This window comes from Papaver somniferum, chromosome 5 (genome assembly GCF_003573695.1).
Source record: "Papaver somniferum cultivar HN1 chromosome 5, ASM357369v1, whole genome shotgun sequence".
NCBI classification, from domain to species: domain Eukaryota; kingdom Viridiplantae; phylum Streptophyta; class Magnoliopsida; order Ranunculales; family Papaveraceae; genus Papaver; species Papaver somniferum.
The window spans coordinates 125,828,018-125,835,588 of record NC_039362.1 but is presented as its reverse complement, the minus strand read 5'-3'; the positions used below and the strand labels follow the sequence as shown (position 1 = coordinate 125,835,588).

At 36.6% G+C, this 7,571-nt stretch overlaps 1 long non-coding RNA gene across 10 annotated transcripts; it reads right to left on the bottom strand.

Annotated features, from left to right (window-relative positions):
• Positions 1-433: 433 nt before the first annotated feature.
• On the bottom strand, positions 434-6,770 carry LOC113282624. Of its 10 annotated transcripts, XR_003327055.1 has the most exons (9): positions 6,629-6,770; positions 5,492-6,509; positions 5,176-5,245; positions 4,956-5,037; positions 4,198-4,373; positions 2,493-4,015; positions 2,025-2,411; positions 1,892-1,939; positions 434-921 (listed from the first exon to the last, which is right to left on the bottom strand). It is a non-coding gene; the product is annotated as an uncharacterized LOC113282624 (long non-coding RNA). The 10 variants fall into 10 exon arrangements; XR_003327051.1 differs by having other exon boundaries at positions 1,892-2,411; XR_003327054.1 differs by having other exon boundaries at positions 434-1,939.
• Between the last annotated feature and the right edge of the window lie 801 nt (positions 6,771-7,571).

Here is a 7,571-nt window from a genome sequence, read left to right as displayed (position 1 = left end):
TTTCATATGTGCTTCTGAAATAAATATCCATACTTCACAGATACAATTACCTGAAGGTCACCGATATTTACATTAAAATACCAGGAGTAGGCTGGATACTGAACCAATGATTCTGATGCAGAAATTGAAGGTCACCAGTATCATATTGAAGAAGGATAGTGAAGAAACTTGGGTCTGAATGCTGACTTGTATCTAAGTTCAGTTCAGGTTCAGCACATGCGGGATAATAATGACGATTCAATGATGAATATTCTTCAGATAACAATCTAGTAAGGGTTTCTGACAAATCCATTTTGTTAGCATCAAGGCTTTTCTGTCAGGTGCTCGGAAGGTGTTTTTATGAAGTGCAGTGACGAAGAAAACTCTGTTTGGACAAATTATAGCCATAAATAATTCGCTCACCAATGCATTGCCAGGGCTTAGATTGTTCGACTTTTGTAAACCATGGTTTTATTGGGTTTCAAGGCTTCCATTCATTTATATTTAAAACATCTGGAAAATCATGGTAATTTTACAAATTTCTATGTACATCGAAAAATTCATATACCAAAATGTTAAGAACTATCCTATTGTTGGTGTCTTTTGTAATATAAGTTATAACATCCTTTAGTGTGCTATTTGAAGGAGGTAATTCTTAGAAACTCACGCAACCAAAAACACTACAATATATCCGCAAACACTACCCACCACCTCCAGATTATACATTTGCATAAAGTACTGATGGAGAAACCTACCACCTGATTCTGTTGTATGTGCTAGAGGGAGCATTATCATTTCGCCATCCGAGACTGTTTTGGCCAAGTGAGATATTCCCCCGCAGCAAGAGCAGCTGAAGCATTAGTTTTCTCGAAAACCTCGGAAAAATGTTCTCACTAACCTGCTTCACTACTTTATTGGTCTGTACCAAACTTTCCCTTTAACCTAAAACCAAAAAAGTTGCAAGGGCAGTTCAAAAGAACAAAAACTAAAAAGTGTGAGCATGAACACTTACTAATCGAGATAGCTAAAAGGAAAGCACAAAATAAACAAATATGCATCCTATGCTCCAGATATCAATTGCCGAAGTTAATAAGAACCATATGCACCAAATGTTGATTGAAAGAGTTAACAGCATAAATGATATGGATTCTCTGTCTTCTACATCTTGTACTATTAAAAGCTCCAGGGTCATATTTATAACTATGAGATGTACTAAGCTGATCTGTTTATTTACAAAGTTTCCCTCCAATTCTCTCAATCTCTAAGCCTCCTAACTGTATAAAAGCAATCAACATGGATTAAAATGAATGATTTTGCTATGTATTTTTCCTATCGCCATTTAAGGATTTAGGCAAAGTAGGGCTAGGAAGGCCCTATCATTATCTGTGAATAACTTTTGGAACTTCGAAACGTGCAATAGTAGTACAACAATAAAACTATAAAAGATTCAAGCTTGGTTCGGAGTATGGGTACATCGCTTTAGACTACAGCTTCAAATGGTAATAATGGCATTACTAGTTATATTAACAAAGTAGAAGATGACAGGATATCTAGAATAAGCAAGAAAACAATAATATCACCCCATAATAATATCACCCCCATAGATGTCTAAACCAATAATTTTCAAGATACGTTGTATAATATTTCGTTTTTTGATCCAATTATTTGACGTGATGCTTCCTTACTCTTTGAGCTAGGACAGATATGTATTGTTTCTATTTCACTTGTTGGCCTTGTATATATTTAGAATGGCATTACTGGTTCAAAAAACATTTAGAAATTAGAATGGTGTCACCTATTGAATTACTGGTTGGGTAGGAATTTCTATCTAGAAACAAACTTGACACCGGAGGAAATCCCTGATATGTCTGAGTGTTTCTATAGCATGAGGTGAAAGCTTTCAAACACATACCTTCGAAAAATCTTTCTGGCATAAAGCACAAAGAAGGAGTAACAAATCCTGGAATCCAATATAATCAAATAGCAAATTTTATAGACCACGGTGGGGAGAAGATAAGATAACTAATAAAAGGAGAAGTTCATACCAATTAAGTTTTGCAATAGTTCTAACCAATCACCAGAAACCAGAAACCAGAGCCATTTTCCAGTAGCAAGTACTAGGTCGGGCGGAGATAAACCGCGTAACAATCTTATCTCCAGAGATGCGGCGAAGTTTTTACACCGGCTGCCTGCAGGCCTAGACGCAACTTACCCGGAGGTAAGAGTAATCCTTAACACATTCCTTGTCGTGTTCGTTTTCGGTACAGAGGGTGCAGTAGCCATCATTTCAATGGGATTACGCGTTCGCGACCATTAAGATGATGTATCCACATACTCCATGTCCCGGATGCAGGGCTACGAGGGGGTCCCCCCTTCACAATCCTGCGAGCTGCAGAGCTACTGGGGGTCCCCCATTCACAATTCTGCCATGGCTGTTTACATGTTCACGGTTCAGACAATTCTACTAAAAAGGAAAAAGAGAGATTTAAAAGTAATAGGGTCAACTCACGTACCTCGTGTACATACCTCCTTCACGTGGATCACTGCTTTCCACGCAGTTCTGTCGAACGCCAAATCTCTCTCCAAGCCTCGGTCAGTCAAGTCCCGTATAATCAGTTCATCCCATGTGAGTTTCGGTCGTCCTAGACGCTTCATTCTACCTTCCGGCCGTGTTATGCGTCCTAAACGAACCGGGGCGTCAGCTGGTCTTCGTTGAAGATGTCCGAACCAACGTAACCGATGTTGTGATAGTATATCCTTCATTGGTGCTACCCCAAGTTTACCACGGACACACTCATTTCTGATAGCATGTTCTAACCAATCACCATCACATAAAAAAGAATTAAATAAAGGAGTATTACAAGCATAAGCTACTATAAGTTTGCATAATCACCTTAAACTCGGTAGGTTTTGTTATTTGGAATACACAAGCACCTTCATCAACTAGTTGGTGATTTTTAGCAAATTCATTCACCCGTCACTTAACCAAATCTTTCATGCTAGATAAGTAGTTTCAAACTCGACCCCATCTTCATCAATGGAAAAAACTTGTGCATTCCTTTTTAGCAGGTGGTTCTTGCAAAAACCGCTAGGAAGGCCCTACTACGATTAATCATAAGAGGGTCTTCCTAACGGTTTTGCAAGACGCACCTGCCAAAAAAGGATGCACAAGTTACTGTGCTTGATGAAGAGGGGGACAAATTCGAAACTACTTATCTAGCAAAGAAGGTTGGGTTAAGTGGCTGGTGGGTTACCTTTGCTAAATATCACCGACTAATTAATGGAGATGCTTGTGTATTCGAGAGAACAAAACCTACCCTTGATTATGCAAACTTCTAATAGCTTATGCTTATATTGTGATACCCCATGGGCTGTCAGCATGTGATTTAAGACTTTACTTGAAATCACACCCACATAAACAAACATGATGACAATCAGGACTGACGGGAATAGAAAACAAAAAAGAAAACAAAATTCCTCAACAGTTAACCTAATTACCGCTCTTCATATGATATCTAGCCAATCCACACAGTAAACTATGCATCGCCCCAACATATGTACATCAGCTACATTTTGTCATTGAAATGAACTAATGAAGTAACCCAACATAGATGCTCAGATAATTAATCTTCCACAACTCAGGTGACCAAACAAACATCATGGTACTGGCCTTCCTAATCAAGCCGGGTACCATCATGTGTATGTATATAAAAGATGGAATTCTGCAGAAAATGAGCCATGCAGATCATGGACTGTTTTAGAGTTTTATGCAGGTTAACATCAGGCCATCTTATCCAAAAAGTTGATGTGTTGACAAGGCTAAGAAATCATAATAACAAATAACGGAAAAGGTATCACAACAAATTACAGCTTAGTTTACAAACCTGATGTGTTGAGTCCACCACTCCTCCTTGTTCAATCTCTCCTAGAAGCAATTAGCTCACCAATCTCTTCAGGCGGCATCAGCATGTGATTGCATGCCAATGATGCCATGGAATCACAGCGATTGTTTTTCCCTCCCCTCTTGAATAGCTAACTGCAGTATCAATAAAGATGAAGCACCCTGATGGGGTCTCAGCAACCAATGAAATACCAAAGCCAGGAGATGAAACATGTCACATTTCATTTCAATTTCTTGGAGAAAAAAAAGAAGCTAATTTCTTGTAAAAAATAAAAACATATTCCTGCACGGAAACACTCGTGTAAACAAAGACATACTTTCCAGCTTTATCTCCAACTTTATGATCTGTAAATATATGAACATCAGGAAGTAGGCCATTGAAGATTTCATGAGCAGCATGAATCATAGTGTTTTCAAACTGTGAAGACACTCTTGGTGGAGAATGTTGTTCCTCTGATTCTTTTAGCGTTCCTTCATCAATCCATGCAGCCGCCTACATAAAAGAACATCTATACCAAGTTAACCGAAAGCAGCAGGAGAATGTATGTAAAGCACCCTATTGTTATATTCCTAATAACACATGTTGCTTACTGATAAGAACCTTCATATCCATGAATTTAAAAAGGACATTAGCAAATGATATACCTTGATGTGATGCAAGGCACAAAGTGAGTCAGCATAAGATGACATACAATCATATATACTACGACACTAAGTAGTGTAATTTGGTTTAAACCACCAACTGTGAACAACAATATGCACATTCAATAGAGCAAATTTCTAGGATTGAAGTCATCTATCTGAAACCTATGTCATTCATACTAATATTGATACTAGACAAAATGCATATTACCTATATGTAGTTTACTAAAATCCGTTTTTTGATTTCTAACTACAGTATCAAAATAGACATGATATGGCTAGTTATTGTATATTATGCACTTAGAAAATTTGTAGAAAGATAAGATCATATATAAGATTTAAATGACGTGGCATAGTTTAGGACAATCAAATAGAACTGGATAATTAACCTAAAACAATAGAGTGATGAAACATAATTCGGAGCAAGTCTTACCTCTAGTGTCAAATCAATGATGCCTGCTGGAGCATCAGATATCAAGCCTTACGGGTGGGCAGTTGTTCTGAAGCTTATCTTCCTGTTAAACATCAATGAAGGAAGCAAAATGGATTAATAGAGTGTAAGGGCATCTAGCAATCTCACTTAATCAACACAAATGCATCTTCCTGTGTATACACACACACACACACACACACACACATATATATATACGTACCTTGAAGATAATAGCGTACTCTTGATACCTCTTAGGGTGTTGAGGTCTCACTACGAATCCATAAGTATCCCTGTTCACAAAAATGTGTGTGAATTTTTATTCACACGAATATAACACCAAATTCCGATTATTTAATCGCCTGAAAAAAGTTATTCAATGAAACTGGAACGAAAATGTTGAGGTCTCGTTCATGTTAACATGTAAGATACGCTAGAATCTTAACGACATGTTTTTCAATATCACTCTCAACAGCTCTCCCACAAAATATACATTTAGATAAATGCTAAGGTCATGCTAATAATATACATTTAGATACCTGCTCATATCATCCATCAAGAAAACGGACTAACTTGAATGAAGACTTTCTCGCACACCTCTATATTCACTGATCAAACACTGCCGTTAGTGCAAGGTGTCCCTGCAAGATTGCAGTATGGACTAAAAATATTCTTACTGATGGAGTAAATATTGACCGATTCATCAAAAACATTTACTCCATCACTAAAAAATTCAACTACAGCCACATGAAGCATACCTTCAGATAACTCACAGACAAAATATGACATTTAAATAGAAATACCAACTTTAAAATTTGATTTTACCCTTTGGTAGGCATTGCTTAGCCTTTTCAATTACTGCAGCCAAAGAATCATGCAACCTCTCTATTGCCAATCTAGATTCTTTCTAAATGTTGAGGCCTGAGGGAACCTACAACTGCCTATACAATGAGAATCACAACCAAACCAGAAAATCTAATTTGTTCTGTTCAAACTTAAACAAAGATTGTTGCTGATCTTACATTCTTCTTAGTTGCAACCCTAATAAGTTATCTTCTGGTTAACATAGTACAATAACCTTATTACCACTTGAGAACAATCATTAGAATCATAATTGAGTGTGAATCTAATAGACTGAAGTAATGCATGTCAACCTCATACTGTGCGCAATTAGAATCATCCCGATAATGCTATTCAAACAAAGAAATGTAATTGTGTAGTTTCTTATCATGATATTCAGTTCTGAAAGTACCATCAAATCCCATTGTTTAGTAACCATCTGCAGTAAATGGGGACAAATCTAATATACTCATGCCACTTACATACTGCAATAATAAGATAAATTGATTCAAAGGGGCTCCTTACCAATACCATCCATAGCCAACATGCAAGTCAATGTCAGCGAAAAGGGACTTATCTCCTATTCCAATTCATTCAGCTTAACCTACATTAAACCTCACAGTTAGCACTGGACCTTTACACCTGAAGGTTTGAAGTAGGGTAAACCGAATGAAGTGGAAGAGAGCAAACAGAATGAACTGGAGATGTGCTTGCAAGCTGCAACAACAAAACAACAGAATCTTATTTTTAGTTTCAGTCAATGTTAAACAAACAAAAGATTAAATGAAACCCGTGACATAATCAAAATCAAAACAGAATGGAGATCAAAAGCAAACCCTGTCAATGACTTGGTGCAGAGAGATTAACCCTCGGCTGCAAAATAAAAACAAAACTTATAATTAGAAACCGAGAGCAAATATAAAAAATTAAACAAATAAAATGAACAAAGGTAAGGTTGTTAGTGAAAAAACTAAAAATAAGAAACCTCAAATCGAAATAAATAGAGATAAGGAAATAATTATAAGGCTGATGATCGGAGGGACTTCACCATGATAGCAATGTCCACCAAATTAGCTACGGGTGTCCTAGTGTCATGTTAAAGGTCTAGATTGCTCTTCTATCTTTGAAAGGACTAAATTAACCTCACCTCATCCCTGAAAAAGACTAAATTACCCTACAACGAATTTAAACCGGATCAATAAAAGAGAAGAAAAAAAAATCAGTATTCTTTCATTTTTTTCTCTTCTCTTTCGGTCCTAACCGTTATTTCCATTAATTTTCTTTTTCTTAAACCACTTGATAGATTTACCAGCATGACTTATATAAGGCAGGATTTGTTTTTTTGTGTTCGAATTAGGTTAGATGCATACAAGTTTAAGTTAAATTAAGGTCACAGTTAGGGTTACGGTTGGTTATTCTTCAATTATCAACCGTAATTTCGATTTCTGAAGGTGTTACGGTTGGTTGGTGATTGAAGAACTACCAACCATAAATCATGAAAAACTATTTAGAATGAACCGTAAAAATGTTTACGATTGGTATTGATTCTAATAGTACCAACCTTAAAAAAGTTTGAGTGAAAATAATTTAAGATTTTGAGTTTGATTACGGTTGATTTTGACTTAAGAGTTATCAACCATAAATAGTTACGATTGAATACTAGCCAACCATATTTGATTTACGGTTTGTCTCGTAAGATAACAATCTGACCATAGCTGGTTTATGATTGGATTTTCCCCAATTTTAACCAGTTACGGTTGGATGTTCATCAGATACTAA